Source organism: Pogona vitticeps, chromosome 2 (assembly GCF_051106095.1).
Source record: "Pogona vitticeps strain Pit_001003342236 chromosome 2, PviZW2.1, whole genome shotgun sequence".
Lineage (NCBI taxonomy): Eukaryota > Metazoa > Chordata > Lepidosauria > Squamata > Agamidae > Pogona > Pogona vitticeps.
The window spans coordinates 158,532,893-158,552,495 of record NC_135784.1 but is presented as its reverse complement, the minus strand read 5'-3'; positions in this window follow the sequence as shown (position 1 = coordinate 158,552,495).

Below are 19,603 nucleotides of genomic sequence, written 5' to 3'. Positions count from 1 at the left end.
AGCGTAGAAGGAGGCTAAGCTAAGCCAAATGTTCTCTGCTAATTGCTTTCTGAGGGCGCATGGGGGTACCTTCCCCGTCCTTAGCTCAGATGACAGGTAGATGGAGAGGAATGGGTGGGCATAGGGGGATTGCAGGTGCAGTTAAAAGGGGGGGGGGTGTTTCAGAGTAAAATGGGGCCCTCAAACCACTCCTGCGCATACTTTTCAAATGTGGGTTTCCTCATCCCTTCCTCCTTTCTGGCCCCAAATGAGAAAAGGCAAATTTGACAGTTTAAAGCTAGATCTTTTACTGAATCGATCACAGTCATGAGGTAAATCCTCCCTCCCTTCTTAACAATCGATCTTTTCAAAAGAGGAGGGCAGGAAATCTTTAATGAATGTAAGAAACCAGTCTGTGGGGTGTCGTTGCTGTGTGTGTGTGTTCAAAATGACCTGTAGGGATAGGGCAAAAGTAGGCTCAGAAATGCCCTGGTTTCCATGGCAGCATGTGGGGGGGGGAGGGAGGAATGAAGGTTAGCTAAAGTGGTAAAGGGTCAGTCCACTGAGACATTAGGAAAGGTTTACGTGGTGAATTGCAGGCCACGAAGAGGCAGATCCTGCTTTGCCCTTTCCTCCCCTTCCTCCTCCCACCCCCTCCCGCAAAGCTTCTGCTGGATTGAGGAGACTCTCCTGGACGGGACGGGCCGTGCTTGGTTGAGCTCCATTCTTGACTGCTCCTGCAGGATTCCCTACAGAATCGCTCCATCTGAAGCCAGCCAAACATTCGGGGTTGGGCTTTGACACTGGAAGATTCTCTCGCTTGCCATCCTATGGGAGACCCCTTGTCCTGGAACAGACAGGTTGGCCTTAGAGCACGGAGGGTAGTGCCTCAGCTCAGAAACACTGGGCAGTAGATGGATGGATGGATGGATGGAGGGGAGGATGGGGGAAAACTGAGCCACAGAGAGGTTGCACATTGAATGAGAGAAAGCTGTGGAATCATCACTACTACTGTGTTTCTCCCAAAATAAGACAGGGCCTTATATTAATTTTTGCTCCAAAAACGCATTAGGGCCATGGGATGTTTTTTTTTTTAATGTACAACAATCTACATTTATTCAAATATAGTCCTGTCATCTTCTTCTGGTTGCTGCACAATGGTGGAGGGTGGGGTTTCACTTAACTGGGGCTTATTTTGGGGGTTAGGCTTACATTATGAGCATCCTGAAAAATCATACTAGGGCTTATTTTCAGGCTAGGTCATATTTTTTGTTTTACTATTCATATCCTTCTGCTGCTCTGATTATTTCCTGTTGATCTTGGGGGTGGGTGGATTCACCTGCTGCTGGCAGCAGGCATTCTAGATCAGCCAGTGCTTTCTATTTGTGTTTGACTCCAAATCCCATCATCCACAAGAGGGCATAGTCACTATTTTTTTTATCCCTTCATCAATGGGAGATTCTAATTAGTTGTTGCAGCTAGAAAAAGATTTCTTTGTTTGGTTTCCTCAACCCAACTTTCCCCTAAACGTCAGAGCTTGACAAAGTGGATGGGGAAGGGCAGGAAAGTTCTGCAAAGTTCAGTCCAAAAGAATTATTTAAAAGCACTGCATAGTGTTCGATACAACTTACCCTTAAAACCATTTAGGGGACAATGTGCTTTTTATTTATAAATACCTAGTTCAGGATACACAACCCTTTACCCCCAAGGTCTGAGGTGTGTTCCCAATAATTTTGTTCATTCAGCGTGCCCACGTACAACCCTTTAAGCTTCAGATCACATTCAAAATTTGTCCTTGATGCTTTGCATAAGCAAAAATTAGTATTCAGTAAGTTTCTAAAGAATGTTCTACAGTGTGACAAACAATCCTGGGAGGATGTGAGCAGTTAGCTACCAACAAAAATGACTGTCCCTAGGCAGGTTTGAGTTATTTTGCGTCTCTATAATCCTTTAGATACCACAGACTATGGTGTATGTTCACATTTTCTGCATATTCCACATTCCATGTTATTACATGCATTTCACATTCCTTTGTACCTATGTTTTCCTAAAAAGAAACTCCAGGTCATCAGAAAAAAATGGTTCTAAAGTGTGGGGTTCAACATATTTGTGGAGAATTTGTCTGTCAGTGACTATTAGCCTTGATATTTAAACAGTGCCTCCATATTCAAGGCCCTTTGTTGAAACATATTCTACCTTTTCTTTAGTAAACTCAAAGCCGCATACACAGCTCTTGTCTAGCTCCTCCCTATAACAAACTTGTGTGGTAGGGTAAAGTGAGGGGAGTGTGGTTGGCCCAAAGTCTCCCAGTGAATTTCATGGCTCAGTGGAAAACTGAAACTAGATCTCCCACCCAGCATGCTGGCTGCTAGATTTTACTGGCTCTCACACAATGCAGTAGGGTGATTTACTTCTTTCAAGTCCAGCTTCTTGGAAGCTAATGGTTGGGCGCTACTGGAAGCAAGACACTGAACCAGACATCCCCCCAGCCAGATCCTGCTACATTCTTCAATTTGAACATAAATGCAGTTACATCCTCTGTTGTAATTAGCACAAACATTTGAAAACTCACATACAGCAATTTGCATTTGTAATATACAACAATGGAAGCAGCTTGGTGTGTCTTGTCACTGCATTAGGATTGGGTAGGCCCAGATCCAAATTTCTGCCGAGCCATAAAATTTGCTGGATGCTTTAGGCCAGTCATAACTTTCGTGAGGTAATCTGGTTTACCTCACAGGATTGCTGCAAAGATAAAATGAGGGGTAGGGGACAAAATTATATAAGCCACTTGGAACTTGCTGAAGAAAAAAAAAAAATAGGATACATGTAGAATGAATTTAAAAATGAATAAATGTCTCTGTGTTATTTAGATCCTAAGTATAGTTTCCATAGATGCTTTGGTCTACAATTCCCAAAATCCTTGACCGCTGGCTATGTTGACTAAGGCTGATGCAGAACAAAACATTTAGAGGAATCCAGCTTGGGAAAGCTCCTCTGGAGAGAGACTGCAAGCTAAACAGGAAGATGCTGTGACCATACCCAGCTTGAGGGGAAGGTCACCCTCTCTGCTTTAAAGGGTGAATGAGCAGTCTGCATTTGATACCACTAGAACTCAATTATTTTTCTTACTATTAGGATTGTTTGATGTTCTCCAGTCGGATATGATGGTGAAGATTTTCTGGCTCCATGCCATTCTTTCATCTGTTTTGGTGCTTTCTTCCTAGTTCCGTTACTAGGATTCTATGGAATGCCAGTGCTCTAGCGCAGTGGTTCTTAACCTTTTTGAAAGAAACGCCCCCTTGAGCCATTGAGGAAGTTATCATCGCCCCCCTCCCCGCGGTGATTGATTGATTGATTGATTGATTGATTGATTGATTGATTGATTTATTTATTTATTTATTTATTTATTTATTTATTTGGGACACTTAAATCCAATGACCCCTGAAAACAAAATTTAATTCCAAGAAAATGAAATGCCCCCAAAAAGTAACATTTAATGATTTAGTTGCAAGTGAATTTTAAGACGCAAAAAGAAATATAAAAAGGGCATAAAAACAAATGCAGGAATTAAAAATTTCAAGACAAAAAGTCTGAAACTAAATTAAAATTGGAGGAAAATATATATTCATGCACACTGTAAAAAGGCTGCAGCCATCTTCACAGGTTTGGCTTGCTCCAGCGCCCCCCTACCGCCCCCCTTCTGCTCCAGCGCCCCCACGCCGCCCCTTTTTGTTCTACCGCCCCCCTGAAAAATGAAATCGCCCCCTGGGGGGCATTATCGTCCAGGTTAAGAACCACTGCTCTAGCGCATCGCCTTCCCTACCAAGCATCTTCATGTCTCCATAGAGAGAATAACTGCTTCAAGAAAACCCAGTTTGGGCTGGGGCAGGAAACAGACCAGGATGTTTGATCTGGATGCGTCCTGCTGGAGGGCTTAAGTGAATACAATTACCAGCTCTCACCTGTGTCAATCACAAGAACAGCACCAGCTAATAAGTGATAGTGATTCATGATCATGCTATACCTCTGTCTCTTAAGGGGATACGATGGCAGCAAAGAGGCAAACCCTTCTTTAAAATTAAAATTCATCAGACTGTTAAATATTTAACACTGCCCTCCCGCTTGTCCTCTCATCCACCCTTGCTCTATTCCCATGAAGGAAAGATGCCTTGCATCTTCCTCCACCTTTGCCTAACCTGATGGCCTCCACTTGCATTCCATATATGGAAATAGAAGGCTGTAGCCTTCCCCCCCACGCCATTCCAGTTGTCTTGAATAACATGAAACAAGATATTTCTTTCCTAGACTAAAGATTTGCCACAGAAGTCCCAACTGGCCTGCTTGAACCCCTTCTCTCTTTCTCTCCGTGACCTCATCGTCTTTCTGCATCCTCATCCCTTCCTGATACTGATGACTCCTGCCAGTTAAGCTGGATCAGGAATTTTATATAGATGCTTGCAAGCAGATTTTGTGTTGGTTCCTGGCTGTCTTGCTTCAGGCACAATGTGCACAGAGGAGGACATCCAAAGAGAGCATTTTCTCACCTGTCAATGCCATTGTTAGGCTGCTAAGCACAATTGTTCGATCAGGTGAAAAGATACACAAAAGCCACAACAGGCCCAGATCGGCCTGGATGGCCCACACAGAATTTGCAGCTTTTCTGGTGAATTATTTGGCAGGATGAGGAGCACAATAGGGTCAAGGTCCTAGGTTAAGATCAGAAGCACATACATTATTTTAAAAAAATAAAAATAAAGGCTGCACCTTGCTCAAAGTTGAGCTCATTTCTTGACTGTCCCATTTCAAAAGATGGCAGAGGTTCTTTCAGACAGTTAAGCAGTGTCTGTTAGAAATGATGATTAGGGTTTGTCTGTCCTCATTGTGGAGAGATGAACTCCCTTGCACTCTCTCCGGCAGCCTCTGTGCTAGCAACCGTTTCATCAGGCTGGGGGAACACATCCTGGGCAACACAGCTGGTGCTGACCTGAAGTAGCAGGAGCCATCGCAGTCATGTCAAAGCAAGGTTTCACCTTTGAGAGGAAGATCAATCTCTCTTCATGTCTGCTAGCCTTTAACAAACTAAAAGTCAGGTTACAGCTTGATGCTCCAAAGCACACCAGCAATTCCCAGCATTTGGAGAGAGGAAAAGAACACTCTGCTTCCCCATCCCAAACAGCCTTGGGGTATCAATGTGAGTCGCTCTGTTTTAGTAGTAGTAGTAGTAGTAGTAGTAGTAGTAGTAGTAGTAGTAGTAGTAGTAGTAGTAGTAGTAGTAGTAGTAGTAGTAGTAGTAGTAGTAATGGTGGTGGTGGTGGTGGTGGTGGTGATGGTGATGGTGATGCAGTGCTAAAGTCTCCTGATCCACCTCTAGGCTGATGCAAAATTGTCCCGATTTGCATGGAGTTGGGAGGCAGGCGTCTGAGTCAACACCACACAAGGAGATTGGGTTGATTAATTATGAATTAGGACAAATTGGCGCCTGCTACTCACTAATCTATGTAAATAAGGACGATAATGCTGCAAGTGCCTGTGCAAACAAGAGCTTGGTATGGAGAGATCCCTGCGGTGGTGAGTCAGGAGAGACTTGGTGATGCTATTAATTTTTATGGGGTGTCGGCATGAAATTTACATGGGCAATGAGACACCAGTCTCCCATGGTCTGCCCAATATTTTTTTTTTTTTTTTTACAAAAAAGATGCCTCAGTTGGTCAACTAACCAAAACTGATGGGGAATATTTTTCACAGGGCAGAGGAGAGTGACTGATAAATTGAATAACATGAGCGATTGTCCCTCCTGTTTGCCTGTCTGTCTACTCTACATAGCTATCTCAGAATGTAAAAGCCAACAAGGTTGATCCTTTATTATTAATGCTAGGGCCTAGTATGCTGGGATCCTTTCCTCTTTTTTTACGTGTGGGAGCAGTGCTCAAATAAGAGAAGGAAAAGTTGGGGAACCTTAACTTAACTTCCAAATTCCACAAATTCCAGCTCTGTCAGAGTTCCCAGTAGCGTTCTAAAAACAATACATAAGAGGCTGTGAGAAAAGATAATCCTTATGCCTCTTATATGGGCACTATGCATGCAAGAGTCCATGCTGTGTTTGTCTGCAGTAGTTATATTTTACTAACTGGTGTATGAATAGGAGGACCTGCATTATTACCATAGTTCATAAAAATGAAAGGGGAAGGAGTTTATACTAAACCAAATCACGAAAGGGGAGAAAGGGGAATACCTAGGGTACTTACTTTGAATAAATACTGAGACTGTTATCCTATTTTTAATCCTGGTTAGAGTAGACCAGTTTACCCAGTGAGATTCATGTAGCTATTGACCCACCCTGCAGCTATTGATTCAATGGGTCTACTTTTAGTTGGGACTATCAGCAGGATATTAGACTGAATGGGAAATTTCCTAGGACTACTGGCCATATTATTCTGAAGTGGGTGCTCCCTCAAGCCACTAGAAGCCCTAGTACAAAGTTTGTTTCAAAGTTGAATTATGAAAAGTAAAAGGCAGGAAGAAACCACCAATGTTTATTGTACATTCTGAGTTACATTTAACTATCAAAGCTCAGCACTCAGACCACAAATGATTTACTGCAAATGCTCCAGATCTGGGTACAGTGGATCCTCTACTTACGGAATTAATCCGTATTGGAATGGTGGCTGCAGGTCGAAAAGTCTGTAGGTCGAGGCTCCATTGACCTGCAATGCATTGAAAACCGATTAATCCTGTAACCGGCTGTTTTTGTTCCATTTTTGTTCCATTTTGGTTTTTTTCTGGTCTGCAGATCTATTCTCTGGCTGCAAGTCAAACCTAAATTATGTGGCCAGAGAAGTCTGTAACTCAAAAAGTCTGTAAGTCGAGCCGTCTGTAAGTCGAGGGTCCACTGTATCTCCGAGTGAATTCACATGTTGCAAATTACATGACTCGGAGGTGTGTGGGAAGGAACACTGGCTGTCTAGATGTTATCAGATTTCATATTTCATGAGTCTCAACCAGTGTGTCCACTAGTAAGGGATGTTGGGACCTTTGGCTAAGCCACCAGTTCCCTCAGACACCACTAGACAGAAGGCATTTGGCTTGACATAAAATTGATGTTCTCTCTGTTAGATCCAAATACTCAAATGCATCAGTATAAGGACAGGCATTGCAAAAACACAGTTGTATTCTCATAACATCAGGAGAGTAAGGAGATATTGGTTATCAGAGATACTTATTACACTATGACACTGAGAGTAAAACCAACAACTTAATACATAGAGAATAGACATTCCTCTGGCAGCATAACATGACATGAAGCAACACACAGCATAGGAAAAAGTGATCTGACTTACAGCAGATAAAGACGTTCATTTTACACATTACTTATGTACAGTTCTGTGATCAATCAGAAAATACATTACTTCATTTTCTGTTACACAAAGTTGTGTCATGTACACAACTGTACAACATTAAGTCCTAATCCTTGATCATCATCGTTTAGTCGTTCAGTCGTGTCCGACTCTTCGTGACCCCATGGACCAGAGCACGCCAGGCCCTCTTGTCTTCCACTGACTCCCAGAGTTGTGTCAAATTCATCTTGGTTGCTTCGATGATGCTGTCCAGCCATCTCATCCTCTGTCATCCCCTTCTCCTCTTGCCTTCACACTTTCCTAACATCAAGGTCTTTTCCAAGGAGTCTTCTCTTCTCATGAGATGTCCAAAGTACTGGAGCCTCAGCTTCAGGATCTGTCCCTCCAGTGAGCACTCAGGGTTGATTTCCTTTAGAATGGATAGGTTTGATCTCCTTGCAGTCCAGGGGACTCTCAAGAGCCTCCTCCAGCACCACAATTCAAAGGCATCAATTCTTTGGCAGTCAGGTTTCTTTATGGTCCAGCTCTCACTTCCGTACATCACTACAGGAAAAACCACAGCTTTGACTATTCGGACTTTTGCTGGCAAGGTGATGTCTCTGCTTTTTAAGATGCTGTCAAGGTTTGTCATCGCTTTCCTCCCAAGAAGCAGGCGTCTTTTAATTTCGTGGCTGCTGTCACCATCTGCAGTGATCATGGAGCCCAAGAAAGTAAAATCTGTCACTGCCTCCATATCTTCCCCTTCTATTTCCCAGGAGGTGATGGGACCAGTGGCCATGATCTTAGTTTTTTTGATGTTGAGTTTCAGACCGTTTTTTGCAGTCCTCTTTCACCTTCATTACAAGGTTCTTTAGTTCCTCCTCACTTTCTGCCATCAGAGTGGTATCATCTGCATACCGGAGGTTGTTGATATTTCTTCCGGCAATCTTAATTTCGGCTTGGGATTCCTCCAGTCCAGCCTTCCGCATGATGTATTCTGCATATAAGTTAAACAGGCCAGGGGACAATATACATCCTTGTCGTACTCCTTTCTCAATTTTGAACCAATCAGTTGTTCCATATCCAGTTCTAACTGTTGCTTCCTGTCCCACATATAGGTTTCTCAGTAGAGAGATAAGGTGGTCAGGCACTCCCATTTCTTTAAGGACTTGCCACAGTTTGCTGTGGTCCACACAGTCAAAGGCTTTTGCATAGTCAATGAAGCAGAAGTAGATATTTTTCTGGAACTCTCTAGCTTTCTCCATAATCCAGCGCATGTTAGCAATTTGGTCTCTAGTTCCTCTGCCCCTTCAAAATCCAGCTTCAGGTCTTGTTTTTGCTGACTGTATAGAGCTTCTCCATCTTTGGCTACAGAGAATATAATCAACCTAATTTCAGTATTTCCCATCCTGTGATGTCCTCTGAGTGTTCTCGGTCCGCATACTGTTGAAGCCTACCTTGGAGGATTTTGAGCATACCCTTGCTAGTGTGTGAAATGAGTGCAATTGTACAGTAGTTGGAGCATTCTTTGGCACTGCCCTTCTTTGGGATTGGGATGTAGACTGATCTTTTCCAGTCCTCTGGCCACTGTTGAGTTTTCCAAACTTGCTGGCATATTGAATGTAGCAATTTAACAGCATCATCTTTCAAGATTTTAAATAGTTCAACTGGAATGCCATCACCTCCACTGGCCTTGTTGTTAGCCAGGCTTTCTAAGGCCCACTTGACTTCGCTCTCCAGGATGTCTGGCTCAAGGTCAGCAACTACATTGTCTGGGTTGTCCGGAATATCCAAATCTTTCTGATATAATTCCTCTGTGTATTCTTGCCAACTCTTCTTGATGTCTTCTGCTTCTGTTAGGTCCCTTCCCATTTTGTCTATCTTTGCACAAAATGTTCCTCTAATATCTCCAATTTTCCTGAACAGATCTCTGGTTTTTCCTTTTCTGTTATTTTCCTCTATTTCTTTGCATTGTTCATTTAAGAAGGCCTTCTTGTCTCTCCTGGCTATTCTTTGGAAGTCTGCATTCAATTTTCTGTAACTTTCCCAATCACCCTTGCATTTTGTTTCCCTTCTCTTCTCTGTTATTTCTAAGGCCTTGTTGGACAGCCACTTAGCTTTCTTGCATTTCCTTTTCTTTGGGATGGTTTTTGTTGCTGCCTCCTGGACAATGTTACGAGCCTCTATCCAAAGTTCTTGAGGCACTCTGTCCACCAAATCTAGTTCCTTAAATCTGTTCTTCACTTCCACTGTGTATTCATAAGGGATTTGGTTACTTGAGGAGCCCAGTGGTTTTTCCTACTCTCTTCAGTTTAAGCTTGAATTTTACTATGAGAAGCTGATGATCAGAGCCACAGTCAGCTCCAGGTCTTGTTTTTACTGACTGTATAGAGCTTCTCCATCTTTGGCTGCAGAGAATATAATCAATCTGATTTCGATATTGCCCATCTGTTGATGTCCGCGTGTAGAGTCGCCTCTTGTGTTGTTGGAAAAGAGTATTTGTGATGACCAGCTTGTTCTCTTGACAAAACTCTGTTAGCCTTTGCCCTGCTTCATTTTGAACTCCAAGGCTAAACTTCCCTGTTGTTCCTTTTATCTCTTGACTCCCTACTTTAGCATTCCAGTCCCTAGAATGAGAAGAACATCTTTCTTTGGTGTCAGTTCTAGAAGATGTTGTAAATCTTCATAAAATTGTTCAATTTCAGTCTCCTCAGCAATGGTGGTTGGTGCATAAACTTGGATTATTGTGATGTTGAAAGGTCTGCCTTGAATTCATATTGACATCATTCTATCATTTTTGAGATTATATCCCATTACAGCTTTTCCCACTCTTTTGTTGACTATGAGGGCTACTCCATTCCTTCTACGGGCTTCTTGCCCACAATAGTAGATATGATAATCATCTGAGTTGAATTCACCCATTCCTGTCAACTTTAGTTCACTGATGACGAGGATGTCGATGTTTATTCTTGCCATCTCCTGTTTGACCACCTCCCGCTTACCAAGGTTCATAGATCTTACATTCCAGGTTCCTATGCAATATTTTTCTTTGCAGCATTGGACTTTCCTTTCACTTCCAGGCACGTCCACAGCTGAGCGTCCTTTCGGCTTTGGCCCAACCACTTCATTAGCTCTGGAGCTACTTGTACTTGTCCTCCGCTCTTCCTCAGCAGCATGTTGGACGCCTTTCGACCTGAGGGGCCCATCTTCCAGCGTCAGATCTTTTAGCCTTTTGTTTCTGATCATGGGGTGTTCTTGGCAAAGATACTGGAGTGGCATTGCCATTTCCTATTCCAGGTGGATTGCATTTAGTCGGAACTCTCCACTATGATCTGTCCGTCTTGGGTGGCCCTGCATGGCATAGCCCATAGCTTCTCTGAGTTACTCAAGCCCCTTCGCCACGACGGGGCTAATCCTTGATACCCACACCTGAATACAATCAGTACAGTGACTCAGGTAAAATCAACCATTTTACATTTAACTATACTACATTAACATTTAATACATTTTCATATCAAAATCTCAACAGTTTTCAGCTTTCCAGAACTGGGAAATAGGGGAAAAAACTTAGATGTGTGGCCAGCACACAGGAGCTCCTCTTGTGGAAAGGCATCATGCTAATTCCTTGAGGAACATTCTTTTAATAGAGGAAATTCTCAAAATATCTCAACGTGTTTCTTTTGTCCTCAAGAGTACTATAGTATCCTTTGTGTGTTTCATCTATGAATGTAGCAAAGGTAGAAAGCTTGCAGAAAGACTTAATCGCTCCAACCAGATTTCATTATGATGCCGATGCTGCCACCTGGCGTTTTAGAGCCCTTTCTAGGATTTGAGTTTACACCGGCTTCGGTCCTAACCAAAAGCACAGATTTGCTCATACAGGTACTACATTTCTCTCTCCCCTGTAATAATGTCTTAATGTGGGATTGATTAGCTATTTTGAGAGGAGATGAAGTTTTATATTAATTGTTGTTATTGTGTGCCATCAAGTCGCCCCTGAATTATGGTGACCCCATGAATGAGCTACCTTTAAAATGTCCTCTACTCAATATTCCTACTCAACTGTCACAAACTCCAGCCTGTGGTTTCTTTAGGATATCAGTCTGTCTCATATTTGTTCTTCTGCTTTTCCTACTGCTTTCAGTCTTTCCAAGCATTACTGTCTTTTCCAGAAGAATTCTCTCTTCTCACAATGTGCCCAAAGTAGGATAGCCTTAGTTTCAACATTAGTTTAGGCTTGCTTTGATCTAGGACTCACTTGTTTGTCTTTTTGGGAGTCCAGGGTATCTTCAAAGCTATCCTCCAGCACCATATTTCAAACAAATCAAAAATATTCCTGTTAGCTTTTTAAAACCAACCAACTTTCATACCCATACATGGGAAATATGATAGTGTGGATGATCTTAGTCTTTGTCTCCGATTACAGACCCTTATACTTGATTATCTTTTCTAGTTCCTTCATTCCTGCCCTTCTGGGATTCACCCTTCTGATTTCTTGGCTGCCTTCTCCATTTGAATTGATGATTAAACCAAGATACACAAAATCTTTCAATATTTCAATTTCTTCATTGTCAGTGTTGAAGTTGTATATTTCTTCTGTAGTTAATGATTATGGACTTCTTCATGTTCAACTGCAGTCCTCCTTTGGCATTTTCTTCTTTCACTTCTACTAAAGGTTGTTTAGAGTCATTGCTGCTTTCTGCCAATACAGTGGTGTTATCTGAGTATCTTAAATTATTGAGTCTACCAATTTTCACTCCTTCTTCATTTGATTCTAGTCTGGCTTTCCAAATGATGTGTTCTTTATACAGATTGAACAGATAAAGAGATAAAATGTACCCTTGTCTGACATCTTTGCCTATAGGAAACCATTCTATCTTTCTACATTCTGTCCTAATGGTAGCTTCTTGTCCACAATACAAGTTACGTATCATGTCAAGTGCTGAGGCACACCTGTTTCTTCTCATGATCCACACAGTCAAAGACTTTGCTGTAGTATGTAAAGCATAAACTGATCTTCTTCTGAAACTCTTTATGTACTCCAGTAGCCAGTAGATATTTACAATGTGATCTTAAACCTCTCTTTCTTTTTGAAATCCAGCTTGAACATCAGGCACTTCTCAATCCATATACTGTAAGCCTCTGTTGCAACACCTTGGGCATAACTTTGCTTGCATGGGAAATTAAAGCAATGGTCTTTGGCATCTCCTTTCCTGGGACTTGGAATGAACATTGATTATTTCCAATCTGTGGTCCATTGTTTTTTTTCCAAATTTTTTGGCATATTCTCATTAGGATTTTGATAGTTTTAGTCTCTGCGGCTTGAAATAGTTCTATAGGTATTCCATTATCTCTGGTGATTTATTTATTCCTAGTACTTTCAGAGCATCTTTCACTTTAGTTTCTAGAACTGCAGGTTCTTTGTCATAGGATTCCTCTTCAAATGAGTCTTTCATTCTTATATCTCTTCTTTTTAAATTATTATTATTATTTATACAAACTTAAAAACATTAAGACTCTAACAAATAATTAACAAAAAAATTACAGTACAAACTAAACATCTATCCTTCCCCTATGGGTCAGAGATTTCACTGTCGTCTGGAAATCCAAGTATCTTCAAAGGACTCCAGTGAGCACTGGTTTGCTATAAACTGATTTCCCCCCTAAGTTTCTGTCTTTTTCTGGGCCCAATTATATATCAACTTCCAGCTTTGATTTACAAAGTCTCTTGGTTGATCCCGTAGTGCCTCTGAAAGCATATCTAGTTCTGCAATATCCAATAGCTTCTTTAATAACTCATCCAACGTTGGTGTCTCTACATTCTTCCATTTTTGGGCCCAGAGTAACCTAGCTGCTGTGAATATTTATTTATTTATTTATTTATTGGACTTATATACCGCCCCATAGCGCTACAAGCACTCTCCGGGCGGTTTACAATTTTAATTATACAGGCTACACATTGCCCCCCAGCAAGCTGGGTACTCATTTTACCGACCTCGGAAGGATGGAAGGCTGAGTCAACCTTGAGCCGGCTACCTGGGATTTGAACCCCAGGTCGTGAGCACAGTTTTAGCGTTTTAACCACTGCGCCACGAATATGTACAGTACACTATATTTTATTTTCTTATCAATAATTTCTGGCATTATATTCAATAATAACATTTCAGGTTTAAAACTTAGTTTTTGTTGAACAATCTCTTTTGCCATTTCCCAAACCTGTATCCAAAATTTATTTACTTCTTCGCATGACCACCACATACGATAAGTCCCTGGATTTTTTTTTTACATTTGCAACAAACATTACTGATCCCTTCTGACATTTTTGCCAATCTTACAGGAGTAAAGTGCCATCTCTGAAATATTTTAAGGATATTTTCTCTAAGATTCACTGGCTTAATCATTTTATGATAGTCTTTCCACATTTTTCTCCATTCATCAATATCAATATTGTACCCAAAGTTTTGTGCCTATTTTATCATCGCCTCCTTCACCCTCTCATCCTCTAAATCATATTCTAATAAATATGTATACTTTTTTCAAATTATTTTCTCATTGGTGTAAACTCATAATTCATTCACCTGGACTTTCCCCTCAAAGAAGCCCATAATTTTATCCTTTTTGTATCACGATTCTAATTTCATCATTGACCACCAATCTGTAGCAAGGCTCAGTTTCTCTAGCTCTTCCTTTTCTTTCATATTCTTGTCTGTAGTTAATAAGTCTTTGTACATGAGTAATGCTCCCTTCTGATTCAATACTTTCAGTGTAAATGCTTCTATTGGTGCTACCCATATTAGAATTTTCTTGTAGGTTTGTATTTGAAATTTTTGCCATACTAAACAGAGCGCCTTCCTCAGAATATGTTCTGCAAAATGTGATTGTTCTTTGCATTTCCCATACCAATCAGCCGCTCAGAGTGGTCGCATAGACCAGATGGGCGGGATACAAATCAAATCAAATCAAATCAAATCAATCAATCAATCAATATGACCCTCCAATTTCAATAATCTTTGATTTTCTAATGTGATACATTCTTTAATCCAGACCATGGCACATGCCTTATAATATAATAGCCAATTTGGTAATCCTGAACGGCCTCTTTCTTTTAAGTTTTGCAATATTCTGAGTTTTATTCTTGGTTTCTTGGCCTCCCATACAAATTTGGAAATCAGGCTGTCCAGGTCCTTGAAGTATTTATAATTTAATAAGATTGGTAAATTTTGAACTAATAATAACAGTTTTGGTAATATCATCATCTTTATTATTGAGATTCTTCCCATCGTTGAGGTTTGTAGCTTATTTCATTCTTCCAAGTCTCTCTGAATTTCCTTCTACGTTGTCAGATAATTTTCTTTCATCAAATTACTTTTTTTTGTAATAATAACTCCTAGATATTTCACTTTTTGTACCTCCTCGAAGTTAGTTATCATTGCCAGTCTTTCCATGTCTTCTTTCTTTATATTTTTAGTCATGAATTTTGTTTTTTGATAGTTTATTTTGAGACTACAACTCCAAAGTCTTCTACAGTTCTCACTAATTCTTTTATCTCTTCTGATAGATATTCAGTATACTGTTTTCACCTTCGCTTTCTTTTCTTTTCGTCAGGTAGTGTGTTTCCCTGTTGGTCTTTCAGTATTCCTAATCTAGGAATCTAGCACTTTAGAGGGAACCTTGGTCAGAACTGAACCTCAGAAGATGAAATTCTGTCTGAAACATATGGAACATTAATAAGATCAGAAGAGTCTGCTGCAACTTAGCAAAAGAGCCATCGAGTGTAGCATGCTGTCTTCCACCACAGCCAGTCAGATGAATCTGGGATGCAACTACCAACACCACGAATAATAATAATTATATCATCATCATCATCATCATCATCATCCCCCCCCTTCATGGGCACAGGCCTTGTTGGGGCAGAGGGGCTTGTGTGCTTCAGTGAGGTTGAGAGTTATGCTGAAGGGTATCCCAAGCCAGACAGGTCTCCGCTAAGAAGCCAGACCAAATGTGTCCACCAACCATCGGTTATGATGACAGGAAATAAACAGAAATCCATACTGGATTGGTCATTGTCTGGGCCAACAAGGACCATGTCAGTTGCTATAGCCCCTGGGCATCTGGTGACAAATGGCCTAAAGGGCTCAGCAGACCCTGTTGAGGGAGCAGGACAGGCTGCTGCAAAGCTACTGGAACAACATAAATGCAAAACTCGGACTCTTGCCAAATATTGAGAAATTATGAAATGTTATTAAGAGGCAAATCCAAGAGCCCATGGTTTAAAAAAAAAAAGAATGATAGAAATTTGAAAAGGAAACACCCAAGTACTGACATAACTGAACAACAAGTAATGGACCAGAGAAGGTTTATCATCTGGAGTAAAGTGTTTTCAGAACTGGAATTGCAAGAACTAGAAAAGGTGGCAAAAGAAAAATCAACACAGAACAATGACCATAGTATGGAAGACAAATGGAGGGTAGAGGCAGCCACAGTAGTAGAAGAAAACATGTCAATAGAGGAACAACTTATGAAGCAACCCAGAAATTATGAGTTGACACAGTGGCAAACGTCACTGAGGGGAAAAGTAGTAATCCGTATTAGCCAGAACACAGAAAGGCAAAGTCTCCCCAATTTGCGTTGATTACAATACAAACCAGTAAAACATCTACTGAATGATGTGAATGTAGTCATCAGAACAATCCCAGCTGTTGGTGTAAATTTGTAGAGTTTTGTCCCAGTCCAGGCGGTCTAGTTGAATCACACATACAAAGACAGCTTCTTCCAACACCAAGTATATTTACAATACATACAGAAGTTTTTGGCAGTACAAACTGGCAGCATGACATTCATCAGCAGAGATCCTACATCTTCTCCACATATCCACACAGTTATACACATGCACAGTTTACACATAGACAATCAGTGAGGACATTGCATCACCCCAGACACTACTTCATTTAATACACATTCTGTATGATTCCACATTTTGCAAACATGGCTGCTAATTATTATAGGCCTTGTTCTACCTCAGTGTGGAAATTATCCTTGACACCAACCAACATGCTAAAGGAAACAAACCAGCTCATGTATAGCACAGCTACCATAATAACCAGTGAAATCAGTCATAAGCTGCAAAACCCCCCAGAAAACTCATGGCACCCCAAAATGGAAATTTTGGCTGGAAAGAAAAATAAACAAATTACGTGCAGACATTAGAAAGTTAAAACACTTGAAAGATTCAAAACTTAAGAATGAAAAAGTAAAAGCCAGACTATGCAAAATATATGACCTAGAAAGGAAAACAATAGTTGAAACTATAGAAGAATTAAAACAGTGAGTAATAACTACAGCAAAGAAAATTGAAAGATATGATGGATGTTTGAAACAATATAGAGAAAACACACAGTTCAAAATAACCAACAATTATTCTATACATCACCAGGAGAAAATGCAGATAAAAAGAAATTAGGCCCATGTAAAGATGGTCTAAAATTTTGGAAAGAAATGTGGGAAGGCCCAACTAGATATAACAAAAATGTGTCATGGATGAAAGACATTTGTAAAGAAACTCAAGGAAAACAAAAAACGGATAATATTGTAATAACAATTGAAATTATTAAGAGTCAAGTAAAGGCTGTGAAAAATTGGAGTGCACCTGGTCCAGATGAGCTGCATGGATTTTGGTTAAAGCATCTAACAAGTCTAACAACATATAGCAGTGCAATTTAATCATTTACTTCAAAATTCTACAACTGAAGGTTGGATGACAACAGGCCACACATTTCTGATAATAAAAGATCATCAAACGGGCAATAAACCCAGTAATTATTGACCAATTACATGCCTTCCAATAATGTTCAAGCTCCTCACAGGAGTACTTGCAGGATCAATATATAATTAACTGAAAACTCCCTATACCCATCTAAACAGAAAGGGAACTTTAAAAAGTCAAGAGGCACAAAAGATCAGCTGCTTACAGATAAAATGATACTGAAGAATGCAAAAGATGAAAAACAAACCTTAACATGGCCTGGATAGACAATGAAAAAGGCATTTGACTCATTGACACACAGCTGGAATAACAACGGCCTAATTTTGGGGGGGGATTAGTTAAAAATATTCAGAAGTTCCTCAAAACATAGAAAAATGGAAAACTGTCTTAATGGCGCATGGTGAAGAAACTGGGAAAGTTAGCATCAAAAGGGGAATATTTCAAGGGGATTCTTTGTCACCACTGCTGTTTAACACCTCACTAATCCCCATGTCAATAATTTTAAACTGGATTGGACTACCACATTTCAGAACAAGCAGGAAAAATCAATCATCTGTTATACATGGACAACCTAAAACTATGTGCAAAAAGTTCCACAGAGATAGAATCACTGCTAAACACAGTGCAAATATTTAGTGAAGATATCCAAATGAAATTTGGAATTGACAAATGTGCAGCACTGTCATGAGTTCAGCCGAAGATCCGGAACCTGAGGGGTTAACTGTAGCTGAGGAGAATGCTGAGCAATTAGAAACACAAACAGCTGAATCGCCTCCAGATTCTCCTCCCCCTAAACAGGGTGAGGGCCAAGCTTTGGCAAAGACTTATGACGCAAAGGTCAGGGGATCGCCTGAAGGCTGCCCCTGAGTTCTGACAGGATGAAAAGACTTCCAGCAGTTCAATGACTGTTTTTACTATATAGCAGCTCTCAGATGGCTGGAAGTTTGTGGAAGCAACAAGTCAAACCTCTGGCTCGCATCCACGCTCCTGACTACCTTGAATCTTCTTCTTTGGACCCTTGGTTTTGGACTTTGACCCTGGACTACACTGTGTGATTTGGCTTTGGTATTTGGGTATCGGCTGTGCATTCTCTGAACTTCTGACATAGGACTGGCTTATCGGACTCTGCTGTTGTGACCCCCAGGAACATGACACACTACTGTATCTATACGCAGTGGCAAGAGCCAAACACTAGATGGAATAGAGTTTAAAAATTGCAATATTATTAAATAACTATCAAGTGATGAGAATTATAAATATCTTGGAACATTAGAAGCAGATCATGCACACAAAAGATAAAGAACTAACAAAAAGGAAATATATCAAAAGACTGTGAAAAATCTTAAAACCAAAATTAAATGGTGGAAATACAATCAAAGCCATAAACACATGAGCAGTTCCAGTAATTAGATACCTAGCTGGAATAATAGATTGGACTCAAAACAAATTACAGTGGACCCTTGACTTACAGACAGCTTGACTTACAGACTTTTTGAGTTACAGACTTCTCTGGCCGCAAAATTTAGGTTTGACTTGCAGACTGAGATTTGACTTACAGACCAGAAAAAAAACAAAATGGAACAAAAACGGCCTGTTATGGGATTAATCGGTTTTCAATGCACTGTAGGTCAATGGAGACTTGACTTACAGACTTTTTGACTTGAGAACCGCCTTACAATACGGATTAAGTTCTCAAGTCAAGACCCCACTGTAGAACAATTGGATCGAGAAACACGGAAACTAATGAACATGCATTACACACTACATCCGAAAAGAGATGTGGATTATATTTACCACAAAAAATCAGAGACCGTGGATTACTGCAAATAGAGCAGGTAATAGAGGAGGAAAAAAGAAGCCTAAGTGATTATATTAATACAAGCAGAGAAAAATTACTTAAGGCAGTGAAAATGGAGAATATTTTGAAAACAACAAAAACAAAGTCTCAATGTAAGAAACAACAATTTGAAAATAAATGGCACAACTGGAAATATAAACCAGTGCATGGACAACACCTGAGAAATATTGATGGAAAGAAAAAAGCTAGAGAAAATATCCTCAAAATGTTTTACAGATGGCATTACACACCTGTAAGACTAGCAAAAATGTCAGAGATTAACAGCAATATATGTTGGAAGTGTAAAAAACACACCAGACGTAGTAGTAATAGAATAAATAAATGTCTGGAATATTGACATTGCAATTCCAGGGGATGCCAGAGTTGAAAATAAAGAATGGGAAAAACTAACAAAACTAACAAAATACAGAGACCTGACAATCGAAACATCTCACCTCTGGAAAAAAAAAAACACTTCAGTGGTCCCCGTAGTCATTGGGACTTTGGGAACAATATCAAGAAATTTCACATAGTACTATAAGTAGTTGCAGATCTCAGAAATCACACCATCAGAGCTACAAAAAACAGCAATATTAAGAACAGCATACATACTGTGCTGCTATTTAGCATATACTTTGGGTTTTGGTTAAAACTTATAGCTGTTAGTTAATACCAGTCAATTTTTTA